At 30.4% G+C, this 22,046-nt stretch overlaps 1 protein-coding gene across 2 annotated transcripts in view; it reads right to left on the reverse strand.

Moving 5' to 3' along the window:
- The window catches only part of LOC111027791 (potassium voltage-gated channel subfamily KQT member 1), a 234,949-nt gene that overhangs the window by 177,715 nt on the left and 35,188 nt on the right, over positions 1 to 22,046 (reverse strand). For both annotated transcript variants that reach the window (XM_022306223.1, XM_022306222.1), the window contains exon 2: positions 570 to 640. The gene's annotated coding sequence lies outside the window, so the exon portion shown is untranslated. The remainder of the gene's footprint in view (positions 1 to 569; positions 641 to 22,046) is intronic.

A 22,046-nucleotide genomic window follows, 5' to 3' on the forward strand; every position in this document is an offset into this window, starting at 1 on the left:
AACCTGACACCGAGATCCCGTGTAAACAAATTACAATTCAATTTAAACTTTAACAGAAAAATATGAAACGTCATATGGCATTACTATATTATGTCGTTTTTGACATGATAATAATGCATAATATTATAGTTTATTACGAAGAATAATATAAATAATATATATATTATCGGTATTAGTAAATGGATAGAAAATCGGTTTGGAGTTGGGAAAAACTTTAATTTCTTCTCTTCGAACGTAATTGAAATTTCTATGTTTTACATTCCGAGTAATAGAAAAATATAAATCTCAAAATGACTTCACAAAGCTGGTATCGATTTTAAATACCTACCTAACAAATTTCCAACCGTGTTGGTGATCTACGATGGCCGACTGATTTTTTAAAAATATTGTTATCTCATGCGTACTTTAAGAATTTACAAATAATAGTTATAATATATTATGGCAAACAGTGTTGTTATTAATAGTAACATCATAAATTAAAACCATCGTAGTTGTTACTTCCTAGTGTATAGTGTGCATTATATTTTGAATAATAACAATGATGCGAACAATATAATATATATACTTACGGTGTTTGATCGATTGTTACGAAGTTATTTTTTTTTGTGGTGAATTCCACTTTGAGCAGTTGAACAAACACCTGCAAATTTTTAAAACCACATTAATAACGATAAAATAATTATCGAATGAAAAATATATATTATTTGCAATTTTTATCTTATTTACAAAACTACAAACATTCAAAAACATTACAATGAAAGTTAAGACAAATATTAGCATTTTTTTCTTAAATTTAATTGTTGAAATATACAATCAGTTATAATCAATTTGACATCCAGATTACATTTTTTTTATCATTCAGATTAGTTTTAATAAGACGACCACACACCAAATGTAAATTATATTTTGATTAATAACTAAACGATTTTACTATTTTAGTATTATTGTAAAATTAGTGGTTGGCCAGGTAAAATTAATACAATTTGTATAATATGTTTAATATTAGATTTAGATATTTTAAATCATACTTTATTTAGATTTTTTTGTTTCTGTGCTTGGTTTATCCTTTTTCGGAAACTAAGTTTATGGTGTTTAAAAACTAAGTTGTGTTTCGAAAAATTTATCTGACGTATCTAAATACTACACTTTTACATATAGATGTGCAATATAATATAACGTGCAAAATTATTGATGGTAGACGGTAGAAGAGGTTAAAAGGGTAGGTAATGTTGTTAGTTTGGATTAGATTTTGTTATCTTTGATTATCCAAAATTTATACTAAGAGAAAGTCACCTAGTTAATATGTTCTTGAAGATAATTGAATGCGTGGTTTTAAAGGATTTTTATCAAAGGACACTTTCGTGTGGCACCTGCAAAAGCTGCTCTAAACTCCCACTATTGATGATTTGCTCTGCAATATTTCGGTACATTTACTAGTTTACTACATATAGAAACGAGGTTAATGAGATTTTTCACAAAATACAATTTAAACATTTTTTTGATAAATAAAAAGAAAACACTTACAAAATAAAAATAACTTGGTGCCTGTTGCAATATTGCATAATATTATGTAAAACAAGGTTATACGATGGTCTCTAAGAATCATTTAATATTAACCATGTGGCTGTTTTTAAACTTAATTTAAGACAAAGCCCTTTAAACTCATTCGTTTCTCCCCGTACAATTTACGATTATTTTTATTTCTATTATTTTCACACTCAAATTTCAAACGACCAATAAAATATATGAAATCATAAAAGTAGTACTCTAAGTCACTATACTAACATATTTTTGCTATAATGTACAGTGATAACGAGTATTATTTAAAAAAATTATGACGTTATTACGTACATTTAAATAATTGGATTCAGAAATATTTAATAAAAACTAATTAGTATAATATGAACCTGATAAATATACAATGTTTTTCTAACTATTGTTAAAAGGCCTGTGTGTAAATAAACAATAATTATTAATGAACTACCTACCCATATGTTAAATAACGTAAAATAATATCAGAGCTAAAATAAAAAGTTATAAATCAAATAGAAACATTTTGATTTCCAAAGTCAAACTATATAAAATTTTGATAACAAATCAAACATTAAACATTTAATTCATTGAACAGCTGATATCAAACTTTCATAAAGTAGAATTTTATGCTACAAAAAAAAAAAATACGATAGTAAAATCTACAGACATTATTTTTAAGTTCGTAAAAAAAAACCAAAGTACAAGGAAACGGTACATGTTCACACAATTATGTATTTTTTAGTATTATTCGTATGCTTTAGAGACGGTTTTTTTGTTCTTACTATTCTTGTTATACATTATTCTTTCTATAATTGTCTTGAGTTTAAAATGTGCGTACATTGAACACCGCCGTGATATCTGAAAATAGAAAGACTATCATGGAATGCGGACATCGTATATAATTGTCGCTCATCAAGCAGTCGAAACAGCTCACCGCCATAACCGGTGGTTATATTATTTCAGTGGCTGTTTTGATTCGGGTTTCTTGAACGTTTGACATCTTTCAGTTTCTATTTTGCACGAATTTCGGTTTATTATCGTTGGCCGTTTCTGCTCAAAGTAATATATAACACTATTACGTTGCTCGTGTAGTTAGGTAAGTACCGCATAAAATATAACTAAAACATTTCTCCGTTGTTGCGTATATAGTTTTGGGTATGCGCGTCAACACGCGATAACTAATTACCGCTATTGTCTAAACGGTCAAAACTATTTACGTACACACGTTTCGCGGGCGGAGAGAGACCATTCACGAATAACAGAATACACTCGAAAACGCATCATCAATAACCACGTTTGGATAATACCACAATGTAACCGCGTACCTGCAGCTATACCACGCGGACGTCCAAGACTGAGCTCAAATTCTGCCGTTGACGGTTCATTGTCGTACAGACGAGTGTACGGCGGAGTATTTGTTTTTTTTTTTTATAATTTTCCACTGACGACTCTCGTGTGCGAAGAGACGAATGTTTAGTTTAGGTAATTATTTCAAACAATTATAGGTACGCTCTAAAGTTACCATTCGAAGACAGTTTAAATGCGTAGCACAAGTAAAGAGTAGAACATCTTCACGCACAAGTGGCGTTATGACGTATTATATTTTACTTATATCATAATTGTATTATATATATATACAATGTTACTATGCAGTTTAGGCACTAAGCTCGACATTTGAGAGGCTGTGTTTATGGAAACCATAACGGGTGCTATAATATTGCACATATATATAAGTACGGCGGGGATTTTTTTTCTATAATACCCTCCTGAAAATATTGAAAATGTTGATACCTTGACATATCCGAAAAGTAATCAATTTTCGGTCGAATGATGCATGTATTATAGGCGATGCTATACGCGAAACATTCTAGCTACGGTAAAATGTGTTTTCCGGGAAAAAAGGCCACTTCATTTTAGAGCCGAAAAAGCTTTCCTGTTCCGGCTAGAATTTGAAAAGAAACAAAATGTTATGCGACATAAAAATACCTATCGCTAAATAGATTATTCCACATATTATATAATCTGCTTATAGGCGTTTTATATCGATGTGGATGCGTACGCACGTGTACCCGTATAATAATAATGATGCTGTATCGCCAAATCGCAATGACTTCTGAAATGAACGTCTCAAGTTGACTACACTCATTCAGTCTTTTTATATCCCATGTATGGGTAAAAAAAGAATGCACATACTAGAATCGGAACACCGATTGCCCAAGTACCTTCCGATTCAAAATGTAATACTGAGGGTTTTTTCATCTTTTTTTTTTTTATAAACGCTCGGGCTAAAAAAATAAAATGAAAATTCGCTAACCCGTCGACCGAAAAGGTACGATACCATAGAGGTACATATATGTGAGTGAGGTATGATTATGATGATGATGATGATGATGATGATGGTTGCGGTGGTGATGATGGTGGTGGTGTTGATAATAGTAGCGTCCGAAGGGAAAACGTTCGTCCATATAATATGATCATACTCGGATACACGGATCGATGCATATTGCATACAAGATTCTGTATATACAGAGTGTACCATAAAAGACTAGGATACTTAAGTTATCTTTAACTGTACACAACAATATTATAACGTTTAATATGATATGTGTACCATAACTCTAAAATTGTTTAATCAATATATTGTTTTGAATAATGCCCATTATCACAGTTTCACTATACATTATTTAAAATCACTCTAAAGCGAGATGCGATCCGTTAAGCTCTACGTCTTATATGAAATTAAATTCGTACGAGTAAGACGGAACCGGAGGATGTGCATACACGTCCCGTGCAACCTTTCAATTGTATTAATTCATTTGTGTTGCATTTTTCAAATCGCGCAAGTTGTCGTACTTGCTCGAAAAATCAAAACAGATTTAATTAGTTCATGACGCGTCTCCAACTGAACAGCCCTTCGGTTTTTGGACAGTGGACACATACGACTGGACTTATCTCTGTGATTAGAACCGTCCAAATGGAACGGAATCTTCGGTATATCAGTCTCACGCTGTATAGGTGCATAGGCGTTTACTATAATAATACAATATTCATTACATACAGAGACCTTTTGTATGCGTTTATTATGGTATAAATTGTAATCGTAGTCGCGTCTCGAGGACGATAAAAGTGACGTCCGAAGGGTCGTCGGGCGGACGGGCGACCTCGGACCTCGTCTCTCTCCCGAAATGCTCTATTATTACTATACGGAGGAATACACAGTGGCGAGAGGAGAGTCACTGATGCGTGAGACCAATAATGTGTAATATTCTGCCCTTTTGTACGCCCTAGCTGATGTGCATAATATTATTACCGTGTAAATAATGCGTGCTGCGTAAGTAGAATTGGCCCATTGAAACGTGTGATACATGTAAGGCACATTACGACTTAAGATTCTGTTTTGTTGAATGTGAGATATTATAATATTGCAGTATGAATCGTTTTAACGAGATTCCACTTAACAACTAAAAATACATATTTTTATGGTCAACCGAGTATTGATAATATTGTTATTAGGTATCTTACTCGATTCGAGACGACTGGCTAACCGTAATGCCGTGTAACGTATACGGCAGTTGTTGTTATTATTATTTTCATGAACATTTTAAATTTTAATTCGTCGATGTTATTATCTTTTTGTTGTAAGCTTGCCGGCGAGAGAGTTACACACCATTATGCCGTAATATGAAAAAAAAATCATTACCTATTCACAACAGAAAAATTCATAAAACATAATAATATCATAATAACAACATGCCGAATAGTATTCAAAAGATAGTTAAATGGTCAGAAATTCCATATAATCCACGTTAATGGATGAATGCAATTATTATTACAAAACACTAATACGAATTATATTGAAAGTTGTAGAAAACATGCTTATTAAATAAAATACACATTTTTGACGACTTACTTGTGCATGGTGGTTTTATTGCTTTTCCGATTAAATTAATCTTAATATTTTATACAGTCGAAATAAGTGGTCACAAAAACCATTTTTCGTTTCCTTTTCATTAATGAATTTCAAATATTTACAAACGGTCATCTATTTTATTTATAGGTAAGTTCAATTTATTTTTATTATTATTATTATTATTATTATTATTATTTGCCTGCTACGAAACCTTTCAGTTCAATTAGATCGTATAGTAATATGCTCTATTTTTTTATTTATTTATTGTGTTGGTTGGAAGATATTTTGTTCTATAATAGTATATTATGCTACAACTGCAATGCCGATTAAAAAAGTGAACATTTTTCTCTACAAATGAAAAGCAAAATCCAAAACCATTAAAAAAAAACTGAGGAACTTAGTACTTACTCCACTCTATAGTAGATTTCAAATGTACCTCGTCATTGAGTAAGTCACTCTAGTCGGTAATGGGTATATTAAATTTAAGTTTCATGATACATCATTGTATTGGATAAAATGGCTCTGAACGACTGGACTTTCGTCTATCATCCATCTCTATAGAGATAGTTTTATATATACATTTATTATTATTAGTAATTTCTTAATTTAGTAGGTAGAATTTATAATTTTCAAAAACATCGTGTAGAAGTGACGAGTTAATACCAACGATACGTTTATAATTGTATGAATAGACTCATGGTATGAGTAACTTTAAATTAGTCTAAATATTTAAAAAATTGTATTTTGTATGGAAAATAATAATATTTTACAACTGAATACTGATTGAATAAAACAAAAGGAGCTCATCACTTAATAATCAATGAACAAAGTACTGAATCTAGGCTAAGATCATGGCTTTCACATCGTGTCTTTCTAGAAGACTGCAAGACCAACCAATATAAATAAATAAATCAGATATAATAAAGGATTATTTGCAGTCAATTTTGAATAAAAATCTTAACTTATGGTTAAGAACATTAATCTAACTATTACTATTATAAATCTAAGAATGATCCCTAAGACATAAAATAAAATATGATCCTAATACAATATAATCCCCACACACATGCCACAAATTATTAATTTTAATTCGCAAACGCGCTGTGCCTGAATGAAATATTTTTACACTGAAATTACATTTAAATATGTAATATCTTCCAGTTACCGCATAAATAGCAGCATCCTACCTATATTTTATTTTTTAAGCTCGTAAAATATCTGGTAAACCTCGCAGATACGAGTACAGAAAGTTCTAGATGTTCACACTAATTAGTAACTATACATTAACAATAATTGTTTTTCAGAACCTAATAAAAATTAAAAAATTATTTTAAATTAAAAAAAAATTACTTTAAAAAATATTAAAATAATGACAAAAAAACATAGCAAATATTATACTTATCGTTGTTTATAAAATTCAGTATACAAATTGTAATATCATTGATTTGATTTTTGAGTCTAACTGCATAGTAGATTGATTCAAAAATTGAATAGTTTTTTAACACCACTACTTATTATATCATTTTGATCAAAAGAAAAAACCATGTTTCTTGAAACGGACAAAAAGCCCAAAAATCAGTAACGACCAAGACCTGCAAAACGCCAGTATTACAATAAATAAAATTCATATATGTTTTCTATGTACCTTAAAATATTTACAACTGACAGGCATGCTGATGATTGACTCGGAGCTATGAATTATTTTCACAAAAAATTGTTGAATACGCACTCACTAAAGTATTGAAATTTGGCAAAATACTCATTGAAATCATACTCTATGATAACCCCCAAAATATCTAAAACACTTACTTCATCACACAAATTTTAAGTTTATAAAACATAGTTAACTAATTTTTTTTAATATGGGACATCGGTTAATTAAAAAATAATACTAAAATAAATACGTCTTCATAATATGTATCTCAAATGTATATAATGCTCAAACTATTGTTCCGATTTTAATTAACAACCAACATCTGTAGGTAAATACGTAATATTTTTTAACTACATTTTCGTTCATCGATAAACATTATTATCGAACAGCATTTAAAAAATAATTTGACTTGAGAAATTAATGATATAATTGAACTATTCTATTGTATTATTTATACATTTTTTTTTTCATAAGAAGTAAAATATTATAACTTAGATCAATGTTTTTGTGATTTAACAATCAATATAATAATATATAGTATAAATAGTACTTTAAACATTAAGCTCAAAGTATAAAAATAATTATTAAATTAAGAATATTCGAAATTAATAATATATTATGCCCAAAACATAAAATAGGTATTCAAAAATACCACAATACATTTTCGTTTATTCGCTATATTACTGCAATACCCACTAGGTATATAAAGGTTATAATATAAGTTTAAAAAAATGTTGTTGACCTAACGTGTTTGCTTTTGCCAGAATAAGTTTTAAAACACATTGACTAAGTATTTAAACACATGATGCCATAATTGTATAAGAGTATCGAACATTTCAAAAAGTATGTGGTGTTAAAAGACCAACGAACAAACACATTTTTTTTCTTTTTAAACACAATATAAAAAATAACCTAGGTCACCAGTGTTCCCAGTTAAAAGAAATCACGTTGTATTACTCCTCCCGCGAGACCCAAAACTGCATCTGTCGCCAATACGCTGCCATGCGATCATTACCGATTACATATTGTAATCCCCGCGGGGGGGGGGGGCGTTTTTATTCACTCGGAAAACATATATATTGTGATATTATAATGTGTATTGTGTATATTATCATTGTTTAAACAATAACAATATAATATTATCCAACGTGTAAACTTTCGACGCCGTATCATAATAATAATTAACAAACTTATCGTTATTCGTTGTTCGTTATTTATGCCGAGTAGACGTATATTGTGTGCTTTTATATTGCATTTCAGCCATATATATTGTGAGACGATATGAAACGCGATTTACTCGGAAAACAACGACCGCGATGCGTTTTCAATAAACCACCTAGCGAAACGATGACAATTATTATTGTTAGTAGCAGTAGTATTATTAACAGTTTAAAATCCTTTCGGAGTGACAGAAAATAAACGTCGTCATCGGCCTCGACGTTCGAAGTAAATTCTATCAATCTAATATGGGTATAGTGAGTGGCACGATTGTCATTAATGCGTGGGTATAAAACTATGGTAAAATATCGGAAAAAAAGTCCCCAATGTATAAGAAATGTTAAGAGGATCAATGAATTTAATGATTTTTCAACAATGTTTGATTTTTTTTTTTGTCTGTCATCATTTGAGAGCAGTAAAATGATAAAAATATTTAACTTTGGGTACATGATTTCTGGCTGCAAATTAGATCTTAACTGATACTTCGAGAAGTCAAAAGTAAAAAATTCAATAATTCAAAAATTATGCAAAACGAGTTCTTGATAAAATCTATTTCGTTTTTTTGTTGTAATTTAAATTTTTATTTTAAATATAAGGCATTTTCTAGAACCTGGTTGAACAGCAATACCTACGTCGTCGGGCCATTGAATACGCTTCATAATACGTGGTTTTCACTTACTTAAAAAGTACAACATGTGGTACAAAAAGTAATAAAGTGTACCTGTAGGATAAGTACACATCTCAAATACGTAATGATAAAAAAGGAAGGAAAAAGAGTTTTGCCATAAAAGTGGTTTTTATTTTTATTGTTATTATGATTGGGTTGGTACTATACATTTTTTTAACGACCAATGGCCTATAAAAGTTATTTTAAGAGAAAATACAAAATTATTATTATTTTGATGTTTATGTTCACACCATCTCATAACAAAAAGATACTATTCAATAAGTTAGATAATATTATAATATATTTTTTTATATTGTATACAATATATCTATAATACATAAATACTTACCTACCCTGTTACATTATTTCACTGTTAGCTTATACACTATGTACTATATGTCTATATGCACGTGAATGGGTAGGTCATTTATTTCCGCTGTATATTCAGCAGTTACAAGCATACCGACTACTATAAATTGGCTTATCGATTTATTTAAATCTTTTCGTTTTACAAATAAATACAAACATTTTCAAGGACATACTTGTTTTACATAAATATTCATGAAAAGTACACATATATTATGTTTATTTATTAATTTTACATTTTAATTTGGGTACATAAATATTAAATATATTAAGTAAAAATCAATCGGTTTTTACATTTATACAGAAAACTAAGAAATCAACTAATAATTTCTAATTATTTTTCCAATTTATTTTCAACTTTGAAGCAAACAATTTTAAAATGTAATAGCCATTTGAGAAATTTACAATAGTTCTCTGTATATCATGGAAAAATGTTAATTCGTCTTTTTATAAAACGTATGCCTTAATGTTAATATGTATGTAAAATTAAAGCTTATTTACCAACATAATATCGAATAGATTTATCGACAAGTTATTTTTTTAGTTACTTGTAAATCAAACAGATAAAATACTCTCACAGAATGGTATTTAATTTATCTATATAAACATCCAGAACTAAACAAGATATTACTACGTGTTCACGTAAAAATATGGATGTAAATGAATTGCATAACAATTCATAATAGAAAATGTCATTTAAACATTCCGAGTTTCCATCGCAATTCCCGTTGAATAAAATACGATGTTGTCCAATATATTTAAATAATTCACTGCATAAGGTAGATCACCTAATGTCGCTCGTGTATTATGTAGATACAAAGGTAGATATGCCACAAGATATACCTACCTATGTGTTTACTTCAACTGAAAAATACGAATATAGGAGGAAAAATAACTCACTAAAATAATATTTATACGATTGATATTTAAAAAAAACTATTTTATATTCTGAGTGGAAAAAAATAGAAAAAATATTACTTAGATAGTAATTAAAAACAGTACCTTCCTCCCAACCAATTCAAAACTGTTGCCCTCATTCCAGAGGGAAAATTTAAAACTGTATAAATATTACATAGATCGTACATTTTTAAAGGACGAACAAACCAATATTTTTTTGAGGAGATACACAAATTGTGTAAAGCTTACAAGCTGGATAGGGCTATACCCCTTATTATCGTTAGTATTTACTAAAAAACAATCTAAGCCCTAAGGAAAAAAGAAAAAGTCTCTGATTTTTGAGGGGTGCCCATTTTAAACTTGAAGGTGAAAAAGTCCTATTGGTACTCCCCTAGTTACACCAATGGCTCCGACTAAATAAATAGGTAAACAAATGAATCGTTCATTAATAGCTTGTTATAATTTTGTCCATACTATTGTTGCAAAAGCCGAAAAATAAATTACAATGTAATATACAGTTTTTTCGTTGGAAACCATGATTTATCGATTACCGTTTTCCGGAAATATACGTCGACTGTCTTCCGTAAGAAAACGTAATTGTTCTTATGACATCGGCTAGCTTTTCTACCAACTATTCAAGCCCTGTATCCATAATATCTGAACGACGCTACTGATAACTAACTGTGTAAAAATAAATACGAATTATATCGAATATCTATTTTTCTTATTATCATCCTTATGCATAAGTATTATAGTTACGACAAAAACAGTTAATACACCATTCTTGTCTGTTGCAAATGTTGACACAGTATCAATTTTTTAACTAAACACTTTGGTTTTGGGTTTCTTGTCTTGTGTCTGCGAATATTATCAGGCGTATAACCAAGTTTTCCTATTCAGAGTTGGGACATTCTCTAAAAATTATTCGAGTCCGATCCACTAGATGATTTTCTGTCAAATTTAATGCGACGAGATCAACTATACGGCACGCTATGATAGGATTTTGAACGATAGGCACCTATAATATGACAATGTTCATTGTACACGTCGGACCAGAAGACAACAGGGACAGTTATTATTACTGGTTGTTCCTTTTGAATCTCGTTGACCAGGTGGATCGAAAATGATTTACGTAATCTATTTGGAAGTTATGCAGCACTCAATCGAAAACGGAATATTCTATCGACAACCGGGACTGAATCAGAGAAGAAATAAAGTTTGAAAACGATGTCAGAAGCACGGTCAGGACTCCGTGGCATATCGGCACCCATACTCTCCTTACACTATTGGCGTAAAACATGTTTCTTTGAATGAATCCAATGTGTACAAACAATCGAGTTTCCGACAACTTTTTTGAGTAGAATATATTACAGAATTGCTACCACTTAAGCCGTCTAGGTCAGCAGTTGCACCTATTACAAGTGGTTTTAATAACCTATGTAATAATATGTCGGTATAGATCTTCAAGTTTTTGTATGAAAATATTCAAACAAAGTGGATTTCGAGTAGAGGGGAAAGCAAAAATTGAGTAGTGGTCATTAATACGAACCTAACCTCGTAATATAATTTATCACACTGATCGGTAAATTATATTATCTTAAACTCAAGTAGTGGCAACTATAGTGACGTAAATTGTATGTCGGGTCGATTGCTCTGTTTTCGACCTGGTCGGTGAGACTGCCGACGAATCATTTTTTACCAAATGATTTTCGCGTAGCTAAAACAATAATAATCATTTTGAACTTCCACTTCAGTCATCTTATGGCTAATTATCTGAACGAAATCTATGACGATTGTCCCGAGTTATTTGAACGTTGGTTGTGAGATGTGAGATATTGATCTATAGTCAGTGGTCACCGGCCATCGCTAACAATATTTAGATTCTGAAAATAATATTGTCTGTTTGTGAAGTGAGTTTTCCACCAATCCAAAGATAAATTATAAGGTACTTTATGTACTCGCTTACAACTCGACGATAAACGAAATTATTAGTGGAATTAAGGTGTCAGTAACCAAAAAATACTTTTTGTCGACAATCCCTACCCGGCTTATATTGCACCAAAATAATTTTGCACCACACATCACTGGTCCACCACTTTACAGTCTGGACAATCTGGCGAAGTCAAAGATAGTTAATATAGCTTAATAAATATTTTTACATCAAAATTTACACGGAAAAGACCATTAAGACCATTTCCGTCCAATTCCATTTAATTTAGTTAATTGTATTGCATTATATCCCAAGGCATGCATAAATACACGTGAAAAGTATTCATCTAATACCTATTGTGAAAATGGAAATTCTAGTTTGGTCTTATTCTAATCATTTGTGGTTCACAAATTCGACGACCAAAAACGTTTTTTTTTTATCAATTCCCAGTGGAACGCAATATATATAATGTATTTTCAGCCCTTTATATAGGTACCAGTATTTATTTAAATAAATCCATTTGTATTCCAGGCGCATGTGTTTATTTTTTTCCCTATCCTATGCTGCCTGTATAATATTATAGACCTATGCGTATAACGTTAACAATTGTTACCTACCCACATTAGAAAAATATCATGTGTTATAAAATCAATAATTTTTATGGCTCTATAAACTCACGTACTTGTAAAATCAATATACTCATATCGTCCAGTCTAGAATCCAAAATACTTTACCTAGAAGTATAAAACGAGTACAAATACAAATCAAAATACGGATCTTTTGTTAAAATATATTATGTTTACCTACAAATATTATTGCGTATATCTATCAACAATAATAACGTTTGGAAAAATAAGGGTGCCCGAAATCCGAACGTTGGCCGTCGAGAACAACAGTCTTACTAGCTGGATAGCTATAAACGTCAAATCCGTCGTCTGGGGAATATTTTAATTTTTCGTTGACTGTTTAAGGCGAGATTTTTATTAATTCACTTACAAATTTTGTCTCCGACCACTCTCAATATTTGTTCTCTGCTACAAAACCCAATAAACACGGACAGCAGTATCGAATCGATCATAAGCGAAATCTACTACGATTTAATCATTGTATTTGCTATAATAATGGAAGCCCAGTGGATTATTGCCCAGTGGTGATTTCACAGGGCGAGAGGCACCTCCGGTCGCCCTCGATCCCGTATCAATTATAGCCTGTCTACGCTGGCCCAGAACTTCTGTCTCCGTCGTCGTCTCTGCGACAGTCATCTTTAACACCTGTCAATCGTCCAATCGTCGTGGTCAGGCTCTTGCCAGTCATCACGATGATCGTCTCTGCGAGCAAACACGCCGGTGATTGCATTCGTTCACCAGCGGGACAGTATGGAGGAACGTATGGAGGTTACTAGTAGCCCCTGAGTACGCACACATCCCGCCATCACGTGCTAATCACTTAGGGCTTATTGCGTCTTGCCTGGTGTTTTTTTAAACTATTATTATCTGTCGACCTTCTTTGAGGTAATGCGCGTTACAATTTATTTTGTTAAATTTTTTTTCTATCTAATTAAATGGGCCATTTTTTTTTGTTATATGTTAAGTAACAATATTTATTGTTCTAAATTATCGACCACATTGTGTCATGATAATTATGTTACTGTTATATATTATTTTTGGTTCCTTCTAAATAAAAATTATGTTATCACAACAAAATATTTTTTCTTTTTCTTCAGATTTAGTGTATTTTTTTTTTAATTACAGCAGAATCATGAGCTTCACTGAACATCTTATGTTCGTCAAGTCGTTTGAGGGCCCATACAAATTATAATTCATATACTTTCAACTTTCCAAAAGTACCCACGAATAATATTTTTAAATTACAACAATATAACTAAAATTGTAATTTTTTATTTAAATTATCGAATTCCATTCAAATTTGAACTAAAAATATTTGTCAAAAAAACTGGGATTAAGTATTCTTTGGTCACGCCATGAACTACTTAAGAAAAACCTTATTTTACAAATTGAACCTTTTATACATTTTAAACCACAGAATGAGTTGCAAATTTTCGTGATTTTCATGAATTTTGTCAAAATGTTACCTTTTCCAAAGGTTACAGGTATGATTCAGTTCCAGCGAAACAATAATAATAGCTGTGGATCACCAGACTCAAAATAAGGTTCAAATGTTATACTGCTGAGTACTGGTCGTATTAACCACAATAAAAAAAGGTTAAGTGTCATAGTATACGTGATACAAAAATAAACAAATGCACAATAAAAAGGGGGAAACGAAGGTAACCGCTCTGCTGTACAGTAGGAGCACTCGAGTGTAACTCGTCATCGAGTAGGTCACTGTTATGGGTAAGTTAGTTTTGAACTCAATAATAAATCATTGCATACGAAAATCGAGTCTGAGCCTATTATCATACAAAATATATTGCTATATAATTTAATTATAATAGTATGGTTCAAAAACAATCAATGGTCTATTTAATAGTTGGTATAAAGAATAATAAATGGTTGATGTAAATAATTATCAGAAGAACACAATACAGTACAAATATTTTGTATGACAGATGCATATTACTTTTATATAAAACAGGTTAGGTTAGACCCATATAAGTCGTACTTACATTATGAAGAATACGCATAGACGGAGGATTAAATACAGTTTAATAATGAATAATAATACATAATATTATAAACCACATTAGATTTGTCTCGTAAAATTAAATACAGAGTATAAATGACGGCACAATTTAATATTTGCATGGGTATAATGTGTGTGTGATGTGTATACGGTAGTGAACTTAAAAATGTCCAAAGGCAAGCATTTTATCCAACTCCTCCATTATAACCATGTACACCTTCACTTTAACCCTTTATCTCAATTAAAAATTGCTATTAATGGGATTTTGTTTACATCAAACCATATCACGACCCACCCCATTATACTAACCCACCAACGACCACCCCTCTAAATCGCAATCCCGCATATAATATGCGTGTCGTGGTTGTGTATTTTAAGGACAGACTACACGAAATCTTGAGGATTATACTCAACACACCTCTCTGACGTCATTTAGTTAAGCAATTAACTATACATACGGACCGACCGCATATTAAAATATATTATTATTAATCACACGCAAACCACAATACATTAATATTATTATTTATTACTATGCAGAAATGCATTACACACTCCCATATGAGCATTGATGTGGATCGCGTTAAAATCAAAACCACTAACGACATCCTTCCGTTCATGGGGGTGTGTCTACTGCCCAAAATATGATATTATTGTCGCCGTGAAAAAAAATCAATACGTTTTTAATTATATTTCAACAGAAACTATCATTATTCGGTTTTCGTACATTGTTGCATCGTGCAGTCCCGCGGGGAGATTTATGCGAGACGTTGGGAACTACGGGCACTTCTATACATTTATCGCGGTGAGTCTGTGCGGACTTATATATTATTATGCGAACCTTGCGTGAATGATATCGTACGCGGGGGGGGGGGGGTATCACGGTGCAGGCGCGTTTGCGTGTTGTAAACCGAAATCGAAATGAATACGGTGACAATCGGTTTTTCGTACGTTGGCCCGGATCCAAGGACCGCTATAAAACATTACATAGACTTTGTTGGCCATGAATTTCCTTGACATATTTTCACCTGGTGCACAGTACGTCGACTCTCACCAGACACATTACAATTTAAAACTTGTACGTGACAAAAAAATAAAAACCCCTCTTTGCGTGTACCGTAAACTTTTTTTTCTTAAGCTATACATGTATTATGTAGTATATAATAAGAAGTAAACGCATGCTGGCCATTTCGTACTATTATTAAAGAATTATTCGTGCAGTAATGCGAATACGACATTTTATTACCAAATTTAATAAATGCGATTTGACATGCATACTGCATAGCGGCTTCGGAGGGATAATAATTATTTAATATCAAAATAAATTACTAAATTGTATATGGAAATAACAATAACAAATTGTAGAAAAATAATTGGAAGTTATAATATTATGATCCCTGTTAATATTATAACAAAGAATATGCGCATTTGTGGAAGTTAAAGTAAAACAAGTGTACAATATTTTTTTGTGTTAAATTTATTTTTGGATATTATTTTACACAATTTCAAAAGCTTCGATTTATCAATTAATAATTGATTAATAATTGTATTATATTGTAAATGAAATACTAATCGATTAAAATATAAACTTATTGAGTTTCTAATCTCAAGTAATTAATAATTTTTCTATTAATCTATTTTTTCATGGTATTAGTTATTGTACATAATCACAAAAAAAAATCAAAACAGTCCTTGGTATTACTTTGACTGTTATTATGACCTACATTTAATATTTATTACTTAGCTAACCGTTTATTTTTATTTTAACTATTGGTAAGTTGTAGGTACACAAAATTAAATGTATTAAATATATTCCATTAGGTTTCAATTATTCAATATGGGTACAATTATAACTAAATGTATTAATACTATATTAACTCAACTATACATAAATATATATTTTAATCATATAAGCCAAGGACAGTATTGAAAACATAATACAATAGCGTTGAAAATATTGAACATTTTCAATAAACGAGTATTTCAAAATGTTTATGTCAAACAAATACGTCAAAGATATAATACAATTTAAAATATTATGGTATAATTATGTCCGGTGAACTGTTTACCGGACACGCTGCCATTGCTAACTTATCTCGCATTATATTATTGTGTAAACTACACCAACACACACCGTGCAATGTCATAAGGTAAGAATATGATTTTACTTCGTACAATATTATCTATACTTAATGGTCTATAGGGGTATAAATGGAATTTCCACACGCACATAATTATACACACTGATGACATATTGTCACCGAAGTATAAATTACACTAATAAGGAATAACCGCATTCGACGTTAATTAAGTAATGTATTTAATTATGTCGTAGCACACACGACGTGACGTACCGAATGTTATAATATTATAATGCACTTTGACATTGCGGGCATTTTCGCCTGCTAGGTGAATTGGGTTTCGCGTCAGAAAATTGTACCTACATCCAGTGTGAAACTCTGAATAAATAATATCACATTCGACATAACGGCAAGCTGTTTTAAAAATGCGATTCAGTGGTTAATTTATATTATTGATTTCATATGCAAAATAATATCATAGAAACTCATATACAATTAGAAGTTAAAAAAAAAAACAATTATTAGTTAAATTACATATTTACACTCATCTAAAATAAAAAAATTTAATATTATTTATAAACTAATATTATAATTTTCAAATGGAAATCCCTAACTATTAGTTTCAGTAGTTTCAGATTTTAGTGCAAATAGTTGTGTACGTTTCTATTGTAATAATTTCTAATTGTTATTACTAAACACTAATCAGTAATCATGTATCACCTTTTAAATATGTTGTGGAGTATTTGTACACCAACCACGTTACCTACTTACGTACGACAAGACAATGTTCAACGGTTATCATTTCATTGCTTTGATATATAATAACGGTAATAGATGGGTACTATAATAATAATTAGGTACTAAAATAATCTAGTAAAACGGAGTTACATCTACGAAAAAATAGTTAAGTTAAGAATAACGGATACAATACAATCGTATATCCAGACGCCCTTTTAAAAATTAAAATAATCTACCCAGAACCGTTGAAAAGACTTGTACCACATTGAATGTATGCTAATTGTTTACAACCTACACAGTTTGTGGGTAACAATAATTATGATTTTTGGCTGTTTGCATATTACCATATTCTATCTTAAAAATTGAGTATTTAATCAGTTTTATTTGTTTTCTGATAATTCCTAAAATTTAGTTTACGCACGCCCTTTTCAAAAAATACCGCCGATATGTAAAATATGTACCTGGATATTGCTTATTGTACTCAATCTAAATATCTATAGATTTATCGATAAGTCGATTTTTCTGAGAGGAAACACCCTCTGCCATGTAATTTTAGAATAGGCTATGACCCTGGTTTAAAAGACAAACTATTATAATAACAAAATATTATAAACACGAAGCAATATTATAATATTACGGTTGTCTTACATAAATGCCACCCTGTACGTTAAATAATCTCCAATGGAACGAATAACGCATCACTTTTCATTCATACACAAACGAAACATATTATACGGCTTCACCTCCGGCGTTTACAAAACACGGTGTTCGATCGATAATTTCAAATATATATCACGTATAATATGTAGAATGTATAGATAGTTGCACTCGTACAACGTTCCGTAGTTGATATTTTCTCTATCACATGTTCGGTCTTCGGTAGTAATAATAAAAGCGATAATTTATTTATATTATATTCACGTATTATACTAACTCATACTAAATAATATGGCAATTGGCAGTACATTGATAGTAATGAACTATTATAGTGTTATCCACCAACCTATTGGCTATTACTGACATTTAATAAAATTAAGATGAATATTTTATGTTTAATAATATTACGTCATAATATATTATACTATGTATTTATAATTTTTATGCATAATTATTTTAAACAGCATATTTAATTTCTTTTGGGGGTTGGCAAGTATTAATTAAATGCACAATGTAAACAGTAGGTATTATTTAGCAGCACCACACAAGGTATGTACACTATAAAATATTAAAAAGTCGATTCCGGGAATATGAGCGAACGGGTTTCTAGAGGTAAATACAAGGCATACTTCAGTCAGTGACAAATATTGTACAGATTTCTACGAACTTAAAACAATGTACGTGGCAAAAAGATACAATTGAGCGAATAATGTCAATGGACCAGAATGTTAGATACTCGTATTGTAACATATTTTACACAATAATATATTTGTAACTTATTCAGTCAGTCGTCAGATAACAATAACTTAAAAACAAAATGTAATAATATTTTAATCCAAAATTATAACATTTAAACGTATTAGTAGGTTTGGGGTAATTGAGGAGATTTAATTTGATAATATTATGTTAGCTTAATAGACATGACATAACCAGTTATTTATTTTTCTTATATATAAATTAAAACTTTTAGTAGTGCTGAGTTAGGAAAAATATAGACAATAGTATAGATATAATATATGTGATTTAAATTACATGTGTATAGTCACTATAAAAGCGAGTAATTTATATTAAGTATAATCAATCTTTCTAACAATCATCGAAACGATTTTCCTTCTTCAGGAAAATTAGGCCCGTTCGCAGACAATTCGTTATTCTTTTTGAGGTTTTAATGACCTTTTGATTCAAGAAAACTTCAGAATCGTAGTAAATCATTAGGACTGATGCAGTATACAGTTACTATTAGTTACTTACCCATTTCTATTATAGGTACCCTAAATTATTTATAATGCTATATTGTATTATGTGGGTAATGAGTAAAGTTCGGTTATACTATTTGTCCATTTCATTGTGGTATTTCATTGTTTATTTCATTGTGTTTTTATTGTGATATAATATTGGTAATATTATTCAAAACAGAATTACAACGATAGGTATGCTTAGAAATGAGTTATGGTAAAATAACCAAACGGCTTTTGACGTTTGAACTTAAAAATATTTAAATCGTTATTCTTCGATGATGCGGCACAATGTAAAGTGACGTCACGAAAACGGTAAATTCGTCTCTCGCCCGGCCTTTGCAAACGATAATAGTATTCTTCCTTATCGTAAAGTGCCTACTTCTTTATTGTCTCGAAAGGTGTATAATATATATATAGTATCCATTAATGATGTTTTTAATTACTTACGGACAGTTTTGTGAAACTGCTTCTCTTCCACTGAGGTTACAATATATATTATATTTTATTGTTATCATATTGAAGCCTATGTATTGATGTCCCACCGTCCCGGAGCTGTGCGGTACTTTTATCTCCGTTAGCTTTCAGTCACAAAAGAACTACCTACCTCTATCGTATTATTCCCATACAGACACAATTAATGCATAAATGTTTTACCGATAACGACAACTTGATATAGTGAGACGAACAATTTCACAATTTCTACTTCACATACAAAAGTAAATGACATATTGACATATATTTGTGATGATGGTATCGGTAATATCCATTAATAATAATATATACCAAAGCAACGTTACGCCACGACTGCTGTATATGTCAAGTTCTAATTTCAATAATTTATTATCAGTTTAATTTTAGTGTGACTCTGAAATTCTCGGTTTTGAGTTTTAAACGTTCCCTCATTCGTGTAGAGAAAACACTAAAATAGGATACATTTTAAAGGCCTTTACGCGTTACATACCTTTAGGGCAAAGATCTTATGGTTTGTTATATTTTAGTATTCGCAACTAGATACCAAATCTTAAGTAACATTCAGTAAGCAACTGTTTGGATTCTGGGTCGTCATAGAACTAAGTGTATCGTCGAAACGGCAAACGAGTGAACTTACCTAAGTGATGACGATACATTTAAAAGACTGGAAAAGAAGACTTTACAAATGATGACGTTGGTAGGTGATATATGTCGAATATGGTTAGTCAGCCGTTGACGAATAGTGTATGCAAATAGGTTCGATTTACCTACTTTAGTTTCGGAATGGATATTTGACAGCATACCATTCAATCTTAAGTCGATACACAGATGTAGGGATGGATTATAGAGTACACCGAAATAGTGCCATTCTCGATCCTAAAGTGAGTACCTATACTAATCTATTTCTATTACGATGACACAATACGGTAGGTAGTATTGTCTATTATTAGTTATAATTATTACCTTTTAACTATAGATTCCGTGGTGCCACAATAAAATGAACTATTATAGTTTTATAATTATTTTAAGGTTTTCTTTACTAAGTGAAATCTTGTTTACAAAAAATCTATTAAACAGTTCAACATTAATAAAAAATATTAAAAAAAATATAAATATAACATAAACTTTAATATTTTATTAAGTAATAAAAAAATAGTAAAAGTAATGTGTGTAAAAATATAGAATATCTACAAAATATGATGTTTGTTTCTCGCCTAGCTGAGCTACTGTTAATAAATAAATAATGTCCACTTAAAAAAAATATTATTAGCATTTAGCACCAAAGTAATGAAACAAAAAAGCAACCAAAGTTATTTTATAACGACAAATGAGTAAGTACTTTAAATGATATGACAGTGTTCGTTCACATTTCAAATAATCTCATAGAAAAAAAAACAAAAAAAAAAAAAAACATTACCGAAAATACAATAAATAAAATAATAACAAATTATATGAAAGCTGAAAAATAAATAAAAGTTATCTAAGGATAAAAATTAAATCATCTGCTTATACACAATTAATAAATATATATTTTGATTCACTAAACGTGGTCACGAATTCCCCAGTTTGTTTTCTTTAATTTATTTAATTAACGAATTTTGTAATTTTAAAGTATACTCAAAGGCCGTATTTCCAAATTCTTGAATTTATTTTGTACTAGGTACTTAAAGACTGTCCTGGGGTGATTTCGTACCAAAAATACTTACGTTTATCAAATAAAAACAAAATTTTTTATTAACAATTATTTACTGGATCATTTTTTAGAAAATGTTGATGTACTCACTTAGTTCAAAATTTGAATCAGTGGTTTCTCAGTTATAAATGTTTACACCAATGATAGTAGTCCTTAAAATAGTTACAAAAAAATATAAAGTAGATGCAATATTGGATCTAGTATTAATTATAGATGGAACATAGCCTTGATATTGTCTTAACCCATTATTATAAAGTAATCTTTAGTAGGTATACAAAGTTAAATAACTCGAAAATTACTAGTACGAATTTTGGTTCTTATACACCAACAATTTCAGAAAAATTATCCTC

This window comes from Myzus persicae, unplaced genomic scaffold (genome assembly GCF_001856785.1).
Source record: "Myzus persicae strain clone G006 unplaced genomic scaffold, MPER_G0061.0, whole genome shotgun sequence".
NCBI classification, from domain to species: domain Eukaryota; kingdom Metazoa; phylum Arthropoda; class Insecta; order Hemiptera; family Aphididae; genus Myzus; species Myzus persicae.